This window comes from Podarcis melisellensis (assembly GCF_964234715.1).
Source record: "Podarcis melisellensis genome assembly, chromosome: 4".
In the NCBI taxonomy this organism is placed as follows: domain Eukaryota; kingdom Metazoa; phylum Chordata; class Lepidosauria; order Squamata; family Lacertidae; genus Podarcis; species Podarcis melisellensis.
In genome coordinates, this window is record NC_138531.1 from 80,313,215 (window position 1) to 80,331,457 (window position 18,243).

At 41.0% G+C, this 18,243-nt stretch overlaps 1 protein-coding gene across 6 annotated transcripts in view; it reads left to right on the forward strand.

The window, feature by feature from the left end:
- SPATA13 (spermatogenesis associated 13) overlaps positions 1 to 18,243 on the forward strand; it is a 101,772-nt gene that overhangs the window by 21,804 nt on the left and 61,725 nt on the right. Inside the window, exon 1 of one of the 6 annotated variants that reach the window (XM_081909299.1) lies at positions 2,390 to 2,740. The exons of 2 other annotated variants lie outside the window; for them this stretch is intronic. The gene's annotated coding sequence lies outside the window, so the exon portion shown is untranslated. Of the gene's footprint in view, positions 1 to 2,389; positions 2,741 to 18,243 lie in introns of those variants that run through there. 3 more of the 6 variants (XM_081909305.1, XM_081909303.1, XM_081909304.1) reach the window with 3 other exon arrangements.

An 18,243-nucleotide genomic window follows, 5' to 3' on the forward strand; every position in this document is an offset into this window, starting at 1 on the left:
CCTTTCCCCCTCCCTCATGTTGAGTCAATACCTGGAGGGAAGGTGAGAACAGGTCTATAATGGGCATAAGAGTATGCTGCCCATTTTAATCCAGGAAAATGTACTCTGTTGTTGTAAATGCTGTTGTATCCACCAGACATCCTGCCATTGAAAAGAAACTAATCTGCTTGCTTTTTTTGCTCAAGGAAAAAAAGGTCCCATTATACATAAGAAAACATGGCACATATTTTTGCATTGTCCATTTTTGAGACCTGTCCTCTCTGCATCCACAAGGATTCCATGGTTTGTTACACACTTGAAGTCATTTGTGGAGATTGGCAGAAATCTGTTAAACAAAATAGGGTTTAAGAATATTACCCTGAATGACTGAATTCATGTGGCACTATTCCAAAACTGAATTGACTGTTTTTAGCATCCAGCGTCATCACAAAAATTTGTGGGCACCACCCCACAATAGGTGCAGGAGATTGCCCTATTTAGGTTTGCAAATTATATTGCACTTGGGCCAAAGATGACTAAATTCTGAGGATGATTGTAAAGTGGTTAGGGACACAGTCTTCCTAAGCAGCTAAAAAAGTATGTATAAGATCACATTCTGATCTTCACGTTAACTAGTTGAGAAGAACAGCCGCATACATGCACACATATCCGCTTTCATACTTACATTCGCCAGCGTGGATTAGGAAAAAATACCACGCTATGGGGAATAAATCAAGCCACCCTCAGGAGGAACCTGTGTGGGGGGAAAGGATAAACCCACTTTTCATCTTGACTGTGAGTATAATGGTGATTTTGGAAAAGCACAGGCAACAAATTTGACTTTCTCTTTTAAATTTAAATCCAACACAAAGTGCCTTAAAGTGAAGAAAAAGGAAAAAGGCTATATTCCATCACAACATAGTTGTCAACTTTTCCCTTTTCTTGCGAGGAATGCTATTTGGAATAAAGGAATTTCCCTTAAAAAAGGGAAACGTTGACAGCTATGTATCACAATAACAATTGTTAACAGTTAACAATTACAAATGTTAACCTGCTGTATATTGTATAAATGGGTTCCAAATTTCATTATACTTTCGCACAAACTTGATTTTCATGATTAAAACTTATTTCAGCATGACATTTTAAGAGTTATGTAATCTTCTCCGAATCAGATGAATTTGGCTGATGAACTTGGTTTTATCTGCTGGTGCTTATTCTGTTTTCTTTTGTAGTCTGTTTCTAAAGCTTATACTTAGTGGGCTGTGTTCAAAGGTGGCTTTGCCTTCACAGAAAGCACTTCTACTTGCGCCATGTAGGCACCCAATTTTCACTGATACTTCTTACCTGCTGAAGCCCGCTCCATGAAAACCTCTTCCTGAGGGCAGTGAATCCCACTGAAACAATATAGGATATGGTGCAGTGGGCTTCCGTAGGCAGTAATGGATGAGCAAAAAGTGCTTGAGTGGAAGCACTTTGCAGTAAGACAAAGCCAACGCTGGATATGACCCAATATTTCTTAGTTTAAAATACAACACTTGTAGAGAGTGGGGAGAAGTGATTTTGGGCTGGCATGACCAGTTCAGCCGCACTGGGTGCCGGCCCCACATGACGTACCACAACAATGATGTAAAACAGAGAACGAGAGGTGGGGGGGGGGCTGAATTTTAGTGTCGCACAGGGTACCGCTGAAATTTGAGAGCCCAAAGTTTCCCTGTGGGGAGGATTATTATTATTTCTTAGAACCTACCCTTCCCCTCATGAGGAAAATAAAAATTGGTAAGGTATTGACATTGTTATAATTGTACTGGATGTTTTGCCAACTTCTGAGTTTTGGGTTGTGGTGGCCTATAAACAATACAATTGGTATTGGTATTCTGACGTAGGAAGGTGTGCCTGTAAAGAAAGGCAAAAAGAATTAAAATAAAATATTTGGCATGATTCTGGAATTTGGGGAAGTATTGGCCTCTCCGATTCCCGGATAGGGATGTGGGGTTCTCTATGTCTATCTCCTCTGCCCCCTCATTATGCTGGGGCGGAGAAGAATGTGAAGACACCTCAGGATCCCTTGTCCCCACAGAAAATAATTGGGAGGGTTGGCATAGCCTAGCCTCCTGCAGTTCTCAGAATTGTGCCTTTTATTTCATTATGTTTTGCATGTAGCTACAGACTGCTACAGGCCGAGGCGTTCTTCCTTTCCATGCTGTTCATACAAAAAGAAGGAGGGGAGGGGAACCAAAACAACCTAGGGGTGGTTACTATGCCAACAAATTACGGGAACTGGGTCTATGATTCCTGAAGGAAAGAAGGCTGCAAGTCTTAAGATGGCAGAGGGAGGACAACAAAATTGAGAAGCGTGCTCGTTTCGTGCTTTCACACTCCGTTCCCAGTCCTGCCGCCGCCTACGGTGGAGCGAGGCGAGGGAGGCAGGACTGGGAGCGAAAGAGGGAGGAGAGGTCGGCTCCGAGGCCGCTGATTGGCGGAGGAGTCTGGCTGCTGGAAACAGCGAGGTGCACTCCGTACTCAGAATCCATTTAAAAAGCTCCAGATACCGACTGCACTTCGCCCAGGCTTAGGAAGGGTAAATATTAGTCACAGGACCCGAAAGCTTAGCTGGTGGTTTAGGGCTTGCGGGGGAGAGGAGAGGCTGAAACAGTAACTTTTATTGATATGCTGCTGGGGAGGAAATAATTCGGGATCCGTTCCGTATTGCTGTGAGGAACTTGCAGGTGCCTGGGTTTTTTCCTGCCTTCTCCACAGACAGGTAAGAGAGGACTGTGGTGTTTGCCCACCTCTTTTTTGCTTTTCTCCTATTCTCTGGAAGTGTGTTGCAGCCGTTTAAAGGCGAAGTGGGCTCACGGTGGCACGAGTCGTGGTTTGAGTGTGGCGATCAAGCTGCATCAGCCGGGCGCTTTTGCACCCAAACGCGTAGAGCTTTTTAAAAGTTCTGTTGCAATAGTGTGCCTTTGCTGCTGCTGCTGCTGCTGCATCTACAGCAGAGATGGATAAAAACTGAAAGCCCGAGGGCGCTCAGTTAGCAGGGCTCGAGGGAAGGTGTGTTGTGCGGGTGCTGAATCTTTACAACAAACACAAGTTTTATTTAAAAAACAAACCAACAAACCGAAAACTGGAAAGAGGCTTTAAAGGACTGAAGCAGACTTAGCTTGCAATGGTGTATTCGGGTCCAGATGCTTAATTTTGATCATTGATGCAGTTTGAAATCTTCCAAAGTTCGGAATTTATGGATATACGAGGAATATGGTTTTGTATGTATGTCTGGGTGCCTGTGGCTACAATGCCATTACAGTACAGTACTCACTTATTTGGGAGTTGCAATTTGACACACACACACACACAAACTCCTCCAGTGTTAATGAATCCGAGGCAGTCAAGGTGTTTAGTTAATGTATTCAGGATTAGGGTGCAATGTCTCTAGTAACTTCTAAAAAAACTGAATGGTATGCTCAATTACATGAGGAGAGTGTTATTTACTCAAGATTACCTTGATTTCATGGCCATAGGATGAATGGGCGGAAAGCAATTTGTGCAAATTTTATCATCATGAATAACATAGGTTTTGGATGACTGAATATTTATGATGTGGATTATCTGTATGTACTGTACCTACTTGATAAAAACTGAACACACCACCTGTGAGTTAGGCAAGCACTGATAATGTACATGCCCAGTATTCCCACTTCTCCTTTGGCATTCATGTTTCATGTGGTGTTAAATTAGTGAAGTGGAGAGAATGGATTGGCTGATGAACAACAAAGTATAGGGGAACATAAGAACATTGTTTAAACATGTTGCTGAGTTTTAAAACAGGGCAAATCCATTCAATAGTCTCCCTTCTATCCCTCTAACTCCTCCCACCCACCTGTCTGCTCCTTCCTTCTTCCCCAAGTTAACTTCACAGCTCTTAGCTGAGCTTTCTGTTTAGACCAGGTACATACCGGTATCATACATTTAAGGGACACCCTGCTTTGGGACTGTAGTTTGTTAAGGGTTGTCACTGTAGCTCTGTGAGGGGTGGACTACAGTTTTCAGGATTCTGTGGGGGTGGGAGTGTACTTTAAATGTAAAGTGCATATACAGCCTCCGTACCATTAAGCAAGCTCATGTGTTCCAAGAAATAACTTAAAATCTTTATTAAAAGCTTGAGATGTAATCCATGCAACCAGGCATCCTGCTTTTCCAGGCACATGTGCGCTATATGTGCAGTTCAATTTGTATAGGCCCTTGCTGACACTAACATGAACATATGCAAGTTGGGAGCAGGGATAATATATTTGACCCCGTTTCTCTCAAGTATGTGGCATGTTGGAGGTAAGGGGTGCCAGAATATCTTTTGGTGCAAGGCCCTCATGATTTTTAATTTGTGCTGTTCCCAATAAAGCAGAACAGCTAGCAGGGCAAGACTGGTAAATGTTCCCAGCTAATTCTACAAATTGCAGTATTATTTCTCCATGGTCAAGCTCCCCACATAAGAGGAATTGAGTGATGGAGCAGACAGTGCTCATGTGCTTTTGGGTAGTTCTCTTGTGAATTCTTAAGTTGATGAACGGGCCTGAATTGCCACAGATCCTAGGTTTTTAATTTTATGTGGCTTTTAGTGTGTGTGCATGTATAATTATTGTAAACCACTTTGATATTTTAAATATTTTAAAATATTTTAAAATATTTTAAAAATGAAATTGCAGTATACAACTAATTAAACAAGCAAACAAAATAGAGGCCTGATGAAATTGGCAGGAGATGTTCCCTCGCCTTTCTCTTCCTATCTTCAACCAGTCGTAACAACTGGGCCTCTTGGAGAGGAGTTTGGGCCTCCAGATTACTTCTCGCCTCTCCTGCTTTCTACCGTGGTTCCTTAAAAGACATCACGACAGAGACCACAGAGCATTATTTTGAAATTTTAGTGGTTTCACATATGTTAGTTGGCATAAGGCATGATGGTAAATGAAAGCTTGCTTTGTAGAAATTGTTCAGGAATGGTTTATCCATGTGAAAGTATAACTCCAGCAAACCTGCCAAGGCCAGTTAGACCTTAGGTGATCTCCTGTGCAATTGTTGGCAGGCTATACAATGTTAGGCTGTTTGGGTCTGCTGTAATTCTTGCATCCAATTTATTCAGGATTTCAGAAATCCTGTGAGCAATGTAGCTTTCTACTTGGGCCCAGTTTCTTTTCCCTTGCTATCAGCAACCAAAGCTGGGTGCATTCGTTATGCTTCATAATGTACTACCTTTTCACTTTATCAGAGCCTGGAGGAATGTGCTGCCGAAGAGATACATTACTGTGTTTAAGACCTTATATATTGATTTATATTTGGCTTGAATCTATTTGCCTTACTGAAATAATTAGGATACTAATTTTGTGCAGAAAAAGATTTTGCCAGGAGTATTCATTTAGATCAGGGGTGGGAAACCTATGATTCTTCAGACGTTGTTGGACTTGAGTTCCCATCAGCCACTGCCATTATGGCAAATGGTCAGCGATTATGGGAGTTGTAGTCTTAACAGCATCTGGAGGGCCACAAATTCCCCATCCCGGGTTGACATGAATAAGGTATTAGTGAGGAGTGAGGGGTGAGGCAGCCTACATCTTACCACAAAGAAGAAGAAGAAGAAGAAGAGTTTGGATTTGATATCCCGCTTTATGTGGTTTGGAGGAAAGGTAAGTGTGGATAAGCCGTAGGATTCTAATTCAGGTTTATCGCTATCCAAACAACACCTGCCTTATACATCTAGGATCAGATTGACTCAGGACTAGTTTTCACACACAACAGTTCTTGTAAGCGATGGATGGGTGAAAAGTTAGTTAGAGATCACCACACCTTTATAAGATGAAGAGCAGTTCATTACTGCTTATTATTTAATAACTGGGAGGGGAGAGAGCCTACTTACAAATCAGGCCTACTTTTCAAATCTCCTCAGCCCCTGTTTCTCTAAACATGGCCTCATTGTGAGGAAGCTTTCTCTCCTCCTAACCAAGAAACTGTTCCCACTCTTCAGCTATGAATCTGACTTGTGTCTCAGAAAAATGTCACTGTGTCCCTTGAGTACAGGAAGAGGGGCCATTGTTTGCTCTCCCTTAGGATAATCCTGTTGATGCTCATGGCTATCACAACATTGTTCTCAACACTTGACTTTCCTCCATAGGAATAATCAGATACAACCCTTTATCTCTGTGCTAACATTAGATGTATGGTTTTATTTTCCAAAGAACTAACATCTCAAAAAAATAGCTCTTGGCCAAGAGGTGGCCTGCACATATAAGGAAAATGTGTAGAGACCAGGGCTGGAATGCTTAGGTAATTGACTTGCCGGGTAGCTCAGCTGGTTAGGGCATAGTGCTGACAATGCCAAGGTCATGGGTTTGATCCCCATGTGGGTGCATATTCCTGCATTACAGGGCGTTGGACTAGATGATCCACAGGGTCCCTTCCAACACTATGTTTCTATGATTCTACTGGGACAAAATGCAACGCTAGTCATTGGTGCAGACCCACCATAGCAACAGGAAGAAAATGGGAATTAGGCCTACAATTGTAAACATACACACTGGATAGTAAGTCCCACTGGACAAGAGTGTGACTTGCTTTTAAATTAAATTTTAAAATAAATAAAAATGGTCAACTGCTTATTGGTTAAAAAATTTCTCGAACAAATATGCACAGAATTGTGCTGCACGTTCAAAAAAAGCACTCTTAAATGCTGTGGTGATGAGGTTTAATTGATCTTAGCAATCTACGTGGTTATCCATAAACAAAAACATATTCTAATCATTGATCTGTCAGCATAAGGTGACAAAAGTCCAATTTTTGTAAGATTAATCAACCTGTCACACCTACGAGTAACACCTGAATCAGCACACAGTGCAGTAATAAGGGATCACTTTTCCCTACCTTTTTTGCTTGACTCCACTGAACCGCCACTGCCCAGCTGTGTCAGGCATTTTGTTGAGAACTAAATTGGACCCTGCTGCCTTTAATAACATTTTAATGGCTCAAGCTGTGTATATCCGGCTCCTTGTAGTGTTTTTAAAAGGTCCCCACCTAGCTTCGAATGAATGCTTCAACTTATAAAACAAAAGCTTGTGCGCATGGGGTTGTTTTCAACTCTTTTTTAAAACGCCTAATGCAAAATTCACACTGGTTTCCCTAAAATAAAAATGAGCTTCTGGCGGCTTTTCTACACTTCAGACTTCTTTATACTCTGATTCTGGCAGTAATTATAAAGAAAATGTAGTCCTGTATATATATTTTTAAAAGAGCATCAACGTTCTGCCTATACTTTCCCATGTGAGGTTCAGTCTTTAAAATACCCAGAGATTCACAGGCCACCTTTTCTCTTTTATCCCATGGGAACCATCATAGGAACATATAAAGCTGCCTCATATGGTGACAGACCATTGGTTAATCCAGCTCAGTACTGCCTGCACTGACTGGCAGTTGGCTCTCCAGGATTTAACAGAGTTTTCTCTCATGCTCACCTGAAGATGCTGGGGAGTGAACCTGGGACCCTCTGCAGTCAAAGCATAGACATAGGCATAGAATTGTAGAATTGGAAGCATCATCTAGTCCCACTCTGCAATGGAGGAATATTTCACCCAATGTGAGGCTCAAATCCACGACCCTGAGATTAAGAGTCTCATGCTCTACCGACTCAACAGATGCTGCCTATGGCCTATACCTCTGCTAAGTAATTTTTTTACAGTTCTACCCATTTTCACTGATCAGAGAAAAGAGAAGAACCCTGGAAAAAAATAAACTGTGTTTTGCCGCCCAGTACAGCCTGAAATATCATTCATGTGCAGCAGTAGAAACATGCCAAGTCCATCTGAGAAGTAGGCGTCCTCCTACATCTGATGTCAGATACAGACAGCACGTTCACAAGATTTCCTGTACTTCAGGGCTGTGGTTCAATTAATTACTAAGTTGGGCAGGTATGAACCACTTCAGCGCCATAAAGCTATGATTTAAGCAAACAAGCAAACAAGCACGAAATATTTTCCTATATGTATATACTATATATGCACATCGGTTCTTAACATTCTATCCTACAGCATACATTTAAAGCTCATTTTAGGCATATGACTTGCCCCCAAAGAATCCTGGGGAACTCTAGTTTACCCCCACTATATGGAGCTAGGTGTCCTCTAGTAGGAAATGTTGTATGGCTGACTTGTCCATGTATAGTTAAAAAAAAGAAGAAGTGGAGAAAGAATGGTTGGATAATGACAAATTTAGGAAGGAAAGAACAGGGATCCCCGACTTTTGGGGCCCTGAGTACATCTAATAAACTCTTGTGAGCACCATAAAATACCCATTTCACAGAATTAAATCTCGTGATACACACACACACACACTTCTTGGGCACCTTGTGGGGGACTCCTGCTCTAAGATTTAGGCCCAAACATGCATGAGAGACATTGCATGAAGGTATCTGATAGGCGATAACTTTTATTTTATAGAGAAAGTTTTGATACAGTAGAAAGGACACAGCATGGTATGGACTATTAACAGTTATCAACATCACAGTCAGGTGCAAACCAAATGCAAAACAGCTAATGCAGACAAATTTTCTATATGTCCGTCACAGAGAGCCCCACCGACAGAGCTGGGGAAGATGTCATGTAGATGAATTGTTTCCAGCTCTTTTCCTTTTCTCTTTGCCCACTTTAATGCCGTGTAATAGTTTTGTGTCCTGCTGTACTAGTGTGCATAATCACCAGCTGTAATCACTGGCTTCCCCAGTTAAAAGGATCTTGCTGTCACAATCTGTAGAACGCAACATGCTATGAGAAGCGTGGTTTACAAAAACATAGATAAAGCTAACTCAAATTTTCAGTGTGAATCATTCAAACTATGTTGTTTTAGTACTGTTTTGGGTCTTTAGTACAATGCTGACAACATACAGTGGTACCTCGGGTTACAGACACTTCAGGTTACGTGTTTTCAGGTTATGGACCGCGAGAAACCCGGAAGTACAGGAAAGGGTTACTTCCGGGTTTCGCTGCTCGTGCATGCACAGAAGTGCCAAATCGCATCACGCACGTGCGCAGGTGCAGCACTGCAGGTTACAAACGCTGTGGGTTGCAGACGTTTCTCCGTCACGGATTACGTCCACAACCCGAGCTTCCACTGTGTTTTCAGATTTAATCCTGAAAGGCTGTTTGCATTGACATTAGGGGAACATAAGGAGGTCAGACCAAAGACCTTTCTACTCCAAGATCATCTTGTTCTTGGCCAACCAGTTGCCCATGGGAAGCCTACAAGCAGCACCTATGTGAAATAGCACTTTACCTACTTGTGATTCCCAGAAACTGGTATTCAGAGGCATATTGCCTCTGACAGTGAAGGGATGTGTGTGTATTCAATCAGTGGGAGGGTAATGGGAAAGAAAAGAAAGAAGAAACAAAGAACTGAAATTGTGGTGAAAAAATAGAGTATATGGGTATATAAGTAATCAGCAGTTTTCCATTAAATGTAAAAGTATTAACAAGACATTATACTTTTTATAAATAGATTCCAAATATAATTATATTTATCTATACACAATCTGTGCCTAAAAGCAATCTGTTGTATGTTGCCAGAGTTGTCATGTCTTCTGTTCATTGATTGAAGGGGACCATGGTATTATCTTTCAGTCTTTTAGCAGAAGTAAGGGCACAGAGAGTCTGTCTACATTGAACTGTGGTCAAACCCCGTATAGTTGATATATAGTTTAAAACAATGTTATCCTCTGAAAATATTTTATATTTCCCCCCAAAACAATATTTATGCATCTTAGTACTTTTCTCCAAAAAGGTAAAACATAACCATCATGGCTAGTAGTCATTGAATTGTGTCCAAGTGAGGACTTTTAAAGTGTGAATGTCTTTAAATTAGGGCTTCAAACCTTGATTAACGGTACAAACCTATGCATGTTGACGCAGCACTGTGACAAAATGGAGCTTATTCCCATAAAAGTGTGTGTGAAAAATAGATCTGTAGCCTAAAAGGCGAGATGCCTGAACAACTAAATTATCTTTCTTTGATGGACAGCTTTATTTTTAAATGCTAAAAGATGAAGATAATAGGTTTGTTTTAGGAACGTGCAGAGGTTTGACACTGCTTAATGTACAAAAATACTACTCTTCTGCACATGTATATTTCCCGAAAGGTGTTTGCATTAGCCAGAGCTCCCTTAATGAGTTCCATTGTAGTTAAGAAAGATTGTCTATCACTGAATGATATGCTGCTTACAAGTGAGTATGAGTGTTAATGAAAGGCAGATTGGAACAGATGGTCTGTGCAATACAAAAAGTGCCACCTTATCTGCACGAAGTTGTTCTTGCTGGCAAGCAGCGCCAGTTTAGGGAGGAAAATACGTGCATCATTACCAAGTATTACATGCCTCGCTTGATGAGAGCACAGTATTGCCTTGAAAGTTCTGTTTTGACTAGGGAGGAAAAACAATAGCTTCTGCAAATCTTGCAATGTGACCTCAAGGTAAGCATAATTTTCCTGGAACTGATGCATAAACAGATTTTCTGCAGTTTTGCATAAGCGGAGTTTTGCATTGTATATGATGACCCAAATTCTGCAGCAGGTATCTTCAATTTTCAGTTTAGTCCCACAGGTTTCTAGAGCTTACTGAAACTTATATAGGATATAGGAAACTACATCAATATTGTTCAGGTATTTGAAGTACTCACTACTTTATTAGAGAAGTAACGAAGAGCAATGTTAATCATGCTAATTACTACGGTCTCCCAGAAAACTCCAGAATCCAGTCCTTTCTAGAAGCATGCCAGATATGATTTGGGAGTCCCTTCTTCTCCCAACAGCACATACTATTGACAAAAGAGTCATCCTGACTTCTGGAAACTTGTCACCTGTGTGGGATTGCCACCTTTTGTTTACAGAAATATTGGCATCTAAGATGGAATGCTTCAGAGCATGTGTAAAATTCCTTTGCAATAGATAAACAAGCTTTCAGAAAGACAAGAGTGCCTCTGAGCATGTGCAGATTGCTTTTTATTTGCAGAGACCTGTCAAGAAACTGTAGAAACTGGTGTCTTGTGCTTCAGCTGCCAACAGAGAATGGTAGTAGTAACCCATCAGACACAAAACTGCCTGAGAAGTGGCCTTGGATGACCTGGTAGGCAGGCAGTATCAGCAAATTTCACATATAGGAGTGAGATTGAAGAGTAGTCTGGGTCAGGGATGGGGAACTTATGACCCTCCAGGTATTACTGGACTCCAGCTTGCATCAGTCCCAGCCAACATGGCAAATAGTCATGGATGGTGGGAGTTTGAGTCCAGGAACACCTGGTGGGTGGGTGACATGTGTTCCCCACCAGAGTCTAGTTCCACAGAATCTGCAAGCCTACTCCATGCTGTGATAGAAAAAGCAACTGGTCATCTTTCCCAGCATAGAAAAGAGAGTGCATAGAAAGAGTGCTTACTTTCTTGCTGTTTAGAAGCACCATGACATAAGGTGGTTAATGCTTACTTGAGTAAATAATTATTAGGCTATTAGTTAAATTGGCCTCAGAGGGCCAAGGGAGAAACCCAATATCATGGAGCATTAGTTCTTTCCATTGAGCCACATTCTAGCTTCCAGAGTAATGGCGGTGTTAATTAAAGGGGGAACCTTTCTATGGATTTTAAGGTGCAAACTAATGAAGGGTTATAAGAGGGTGCCAACCTTACTAATAGAATACTATGTTTGACAGCAGTATGCAGTGTTGTGAACTGATCTCTGCTGAGAAAATTTTCAGATCTTATTCCTGAGGCTACTGTTGTAGCTTTGTGAGTAAACTCTTAAGTCCCCAAAAATGTTTGCACACAGCAAAGAAGGAATATTTTTTACTTCTTAAGCATACAGACATACAAACGTTTGTAACATCTACTGAACTTTGCTCATTTGTTGTGACAAGTACTCTTAAACAGTTTATGATTAAAGTTAAGCATAAATGTGAACTACAATACTTCCCCTTCAGTGTTTAGTATTGGGCTGCTATTATTATTATTATTATTATTATTATTATTATTATTATTATTTACCTTTTTTCTCAGATGGGACTCAAGAACTGCTAAAAACCTAGGAAAAAATTCATTAAAAACAATTAAGCATGCTTTTATATATGTATGTAGAATAAAACTACATACATATATAAAATTTATTAAAACCATACTAGTAAAAACAGCACTGCACCAGACTACTTACACACCATACATTTAAAGCACATTATTCCCCTCCCCCCCAAGAATTGTGGGGGCTGTAGTTTGCTAAAGGTGCTGGGAATTGTAGCTTTGAGAAGTAAACTAGAGTTCCCATGTTCTTTGCAGGATGTCTGTGCTTTAAATGTATGTCTTTTAAAACCAGACAAACCTTTTTTGTTCAAACCAGTGTCTAAGACTCTTTTGGACACACCCCAACCTGGCCTAGCTCCCAAAGAGGATTGTCTGTACTGTGTTTGCAGGTACTTCTGAGAAGAAATATTCTTTTTGTAGGCTGTTATCAGACACTACTTTGTCCACAGAGAGCCTCAAATTGGTCTCTTGGTGGCATGTAATAGATAGAGAGCCTTTTGTTAAGACAAGGCTCCACAACAGTGGGCCAAAGTCTTGCCTTCCTCACTCAGTCATCTAAGTAGTGCTATCAGATACCGCTAGACTACTCTGTTTATAAAAAGGAAGGCTAGGCTTAGCTCTCCACAACTGCTTGTTGTCATACAGAATAAGTGACAATAACATTTCTTGTTATTACAAGTTGTTGTCTTAATTAAAAAAATTTCCCAGTAAATTTGAGGAGTAGAGGGTTTCGTAGTTAAAGCTATTCCAATTAGGATTTTAGCCTTCTTTTAAAGTCCTTGGAGGGGCAGTACTTTGCTACCTTTCCTAAATATTTCTGCAGCATCCCCCAAGTGTTTATCTTTCATCTGTCTCAGCAGTTAAATCCCACAGCTGTTAAGATGAGAAGATAAAGGATGTTATTAAAAATGGGAGAGCAGCACATTGCACATAATCAGATGTATCTCGGAAAAATGAAAATAGCACATGTAAGCAGTTGCAAGCCAGGCAGAGAGGAGCAAATAGGTGTTGGAGTATTGGAGAACAAGGATTGTCAGGTCCCATTCCTTTTGTAAGTATTTATTTGTCAAAACCATGAGCCGTAACAGGTCCAAACCTATAAAAATAAACTGTGTTTACCATTCCCTAGCCATGCTACCATTCCATAAACCATACTATCATGTACCACAATAAAACCAAAGTGTGATTCTGTTAGGAAGTAAGTGTTCTAATATTGAGAACTGAAACGGTAGGACAGTTGTCTTGTTGAAATAAAAAGACCATATAAAATAATTGCCCTCAAAGAAGACCTGTTTGTCAGGATGAAAGATGCAGCTACCACACAAGAAGAGCCTGCTGGGTCAGGTCCCATCTAATTCAGCATCTGAGCATAACAGCACTTTCCCATCCTGCGGTGTTCAGGAACTGATATTCAGAAGTGGAAGTAGAACATAGTGTCATGAGTTTGTGGATGCTAGACAGCCTAAATTCCTGGATTCAGTAAATGCCAGTATTTAATCAATGCTCGGAGTGTTATCTTGATGCCATTTCATTATCTAATGAAATCCTAACAAAGGCTATTTCTCCACTTAGAAGTTAAACTTCTATATTTATTTCTTCATCAAATGAATGAGTTTGTGGAACTGATTCCCGTCTGCTTTAGGAAATATATTGCATCATTTCACCTCCTTAATCCGCATGTCCCCGAGAGAAGTCAACTCTTTGTAGAGGAAACCAACCACTTTGACATCAGAGTTGGCCTTTGGTATTCTGGCTCCTTGGTCTGTTAATGGTAGACTTAGTACTTTGTTCCAACTGTAGATAGAAAACAACCCATCAAAGCAACAGCAAGAAAATCTCTAGTGGTCTCATGCTAAAACATTCTCCCCAGTTAGAATCTTCGCTAGGGTAATTTGTCACACAACCATGAGAAAAGGTAGCAAGAGGCAGGCAATGTCTCCTCAGTTTGTTTGGGTACTACTGTTTCCCCCATCATCACTTAAGAGACTGGTTGGCCCATTCAAACTGGTCTAGTAGTTGGGTGGCCTTAATTCTCAGGTGTCTGTGGAGTTCTCTTGGAAGGGTTGACTGAAAATGGACCTGGCTAGGATCTCTTGTAATTCCTATCCAACTAAGCAATTTTAGCAGTTCATTCACACTCCTACAGCAACAATGCCAGAGCGCAAGTGGAGAAGGTCCAAGGTTCAATCTCTAGTATTTCCAGATAAAAGGATACGGTAGCAAGTTGTGGGAAATACTTTTCTGCCTAAGATCCTAGAAAGCCATTCCCAGTCTGAGTAGGCTTTACTAGGCTAGGTGGACAAGTAGTCTAGAAGGCAGCTTCTTATATTCTCTATGTAGCTCTTCATAATTAGTAGATAATTCCATCCCTGCCTGAGCCACTCACAACTTGCATAATATTTAACTAGGCATCTGGAGGCAACAAATCCCTTTAATTAAATGAATTGGTTGGTTCACCCCCTCCTTTCCTGTGGATTTAATTTAATGTGTACAACAATGTGTTCTGTCCTCTTGTATGTGATACTAGCGTAAAAATAATAATTTATGAAATAGAATCCTAAATTATGCTGGGCTTTGCCTTTGTTTGTTTTGGATGTTGCGATTTTGTAAGTATATATTTAACTTGGTGATCTAATACACTGGTTTGCACTAATGTGTTACGCATTAACTCAGGTTTCACATTTATGCAGGGCTACTGCTAGAAACGACAGGCTCTCGACTCCTGTGTCCTCATCACCTTGTAAGTTTCAGCCAGCGAACACCCAGGCAACGGCGAGCATTTAATGATCAGAAGCCAAACAAAACAAAATTTCTGCTCCCAGTGTCTTGAAGATTTAAAAAATGTTATGTAGAGCATAACTTAATGACTTTCAGAGCTTTACTATTTTCTTCACAGTCATTCTGTTTTAATTTCTTTATTTATTTTTTACATTTTCTAGCAGAGTGGGTTTGGGGTTTTGTTTTTTAGCTATGCATGTGCCAAAGTTCTGCTTTCGGGTGGGGGGGGTGTGTGCTTTGGAGTTACCATTCTTGCCCCTGTTTCTAGGGAGAAGCTTGCAAATGTCTCCCTTTCAGGCTTTCCTGGCAATAGGGGTCTCTTGGGCTATGTGTGCGGAACGGCTTCATATATGCCAAGTTTCAGCTTCCTGGATGCTCTGGTTGTGCTGTGCAAAAGTCAGAGGTTCCTGTATACACTGTCACTTCCCACACACATCTCTCTGTCCGCCAGCCAGCCAAGCAAGAGGCAGAACCACAGTGCAAGGACATATTCCAGCTGGCAAAAGCACCCAAGGAGGATGTAGTGCTGGGCCACTGCAGCATGGGGAGAGGGGGCTTGGCCTGGAAAGCAGTGTGACTTGGGAAAAGTCCCAGGGGTCAGACAGAAAGCCCTAGAGGGCCACATTTGACTCTGAGCCTGGGATACTCCACACATGTGTGTGAGTGCATGTACATGATCCAACAATATCATGTGCAATATATAATTGTTCACCTGGTATGGAGAAGGCTCTTTTGCCTTTTGACAGCTGCATGATAATTCCTACTGATGAACCTTTCCCCCAGCATGGGTATGCAGTGATGGGGAGAGCTTCTGCTAAATGATGCCCAGCTAGGTAGCTCTTAAAGGCTCACAACCAATTCTAAGGAGGAAAAATGGCAATAGCAGCCCATCCCAATTCATTTCCTTTAATGTTGTGAAAAAGTGTATGTGTGGATTGAACTGAGGACTGGTTTAATGCAAGTTCACTCATTACAGTGGTACCTCGGGTTAAGAACTTAATTCGTTCTGGACTGAAACTGAAACTGTTCTTAACCTGAGGTACCACTTTAGCTAATGGGACCTCCCGCTACCGCCGCACCGCCACCACACAATTTCTATTCTCATCCTGAAGCAAAGTTCTTAACCCGAGGTACTATTTCTGGGTTAGCGGGGTTTGTAACCTGAAGCGTCTGTAACCCGAGGTACCACTGTACTAGATAAGCTTGTCCAATGTCTGCTAAACTGACATCTTTTAAAATTTTCACAGGTGCACACACAAAGCAAATCAACTGTTATTTCATGCAGTGGTAGTATCTGCTACAGGGATATATACCAGTGTGCTATTTCTTACAATGCACATGTAAATGACCGTCCTTAAATCAGGGGAAGGGGACTTCAATTTAGCCTTCTCTATCTGTCCCTAGCGACTCTTCCCATGCCACACCGCTCTCCGGCCTTGTGTCACATCCCCTGTGAGTGCTTTTGTCTGGTTGGAATATGTCCTTGAACTCTGATGATGATGACTGTTGCTTGTCTGCATGGAGGATAGAGGGTGTGTGTGTGTGTGTGTGTGTGTGTGTGTGTGTACTAGCCTACTGCTCAAAGGTAAATATTATGTTCACTGCCCCATCCACTTTTGCCCCACCCACTGTTGGAATCTGCCCCCCAAAAGGGAGTGTGGTCCTTGAGCTGAAAAAGATTTCCCAACTCTGCCTCAAATGCCTGAATTTCTTTCTTGCTTTAGGATCGCTGATGTCTGGCCATGAGTATTTAACAGGTGCATATATTTCCCCATGATGTTTGGATAATTGCTGCAGGAAACAAGCACAATTACCACACAAAGTGCTCTCAGTTTTGTGCCCAACTTAAGACAAGGGAACTTGGGTCCTGCCAGAATTTGCTCCCTTATTCCACATTTGAAAGTTGGAGACTGGAATGTTTAAAAGGTCAGCATTACGAAATAGTTCTTAAAAAACAGATGCACTGTTTCACTTGCAGGAAAACAAAGCAGTAAAGTGAATTGCAACCACCCCACTTACTTTAATCGGTCCAGAAGTGGTACTGGGGGTGCTAATGTGCTCCTTCTATTCTGAAGCTCCTCTAGAAGAAAATTGTTTTGCTGCTTGGTGTTGCAGCAATATTAGAGCTATACAAGAGGGAGAAAATCCTCTCTCAATCCACTTTCTCCACACTCTGCACCAATTTTGTAAACCTCCTTCATGTAAACCAGGGGTAGAGAATAGTCTTTAGGTGACGGTGAGGCAGGTGGATGTGGCGGGTGAGTTTAGGTATTTAGATAATGTTTTCACTTAATGTTGCACTGGATTTTTACAGGCGTAAACTAGATAATGCTTGGTTTATCTCCATGATCTCAGTAGACTGGTGGCATACAAATGTGATAAAATAAATGAATCAATAGTTACCTGTTGTAGGAATGCAAAATTATGTACAGTTATGTTTGTAGGATCCACTTACGAATTATGAAAATAGAGTACAGCTATGGCAAATGATGGATTTTTATTGAAAAAGTGCGTTCAGTGTGGCGGGGTAGGGATGGGAGCTGGAAATGAGAGAAAATTAAAGGGTGGCTAAAGCTTCAGTTGGCTAGTCTAGCAACTAGTCCTTTTTATCCATATGAAGTTAGATTTGCTGAGCTGCGGCTTAAAAGAAGTCAAGGATGTAGGTGGAAGTTTGTATAAACAGCGGAGGCTCTTAGTAACAAAGAAAGGCTTGTCACAATCTTTTTACTGTAAGATTAGAGCAAACACTAGTTTCCATACTTGAGTATGTAGGAAGCAACTTTTTCCTATTAGCCAATAATCTATTTGGGATGGCAGTAGCTAATGGAAACCAACTTATTGTAAAATATTTTGCCCTGTATATTGTTAAATATTAATATTTTTGTTTTGTGTAAATAGATGGGTTGTTTTGACAATGCATTCATATCTCATTTTAGCATCCAAATGAATAAAGCATGAATTGTAAATGTGGTTGTATGGCAACATTGGGTACACACCCCACAGGGGGGCAATTTGATTTTTTAGCGGGGCAATTCGAGAATGAGTTATTAACAGTTAATGGTCTTTTAGGCTTCGTCCATGTGAATAGGAGTTTACTTTGTAGCCGGTTGAACGTTTCTCTGCATGAATCTGCCATAGCGGAATAAAAACCCAACTGCTAAATTGCCTATTATTATCTTTATTATTTATTAAATTTATATACTGCCCTTCATCCTGATTGTGCATCGTAGGGAATGCATATCATGCAAAGTCATTAAAAAAAATTACTTGTGACATACTACTAGTCCTAATGTGAATTACTACTCTGTGTGGCATTATCAGTGTTGCTTTATTTATCCCATGCTACTTAATGTGGAACATGTTGGGTTTCTAGGTTGCAACATTTTACAGGGGAAAACTTGT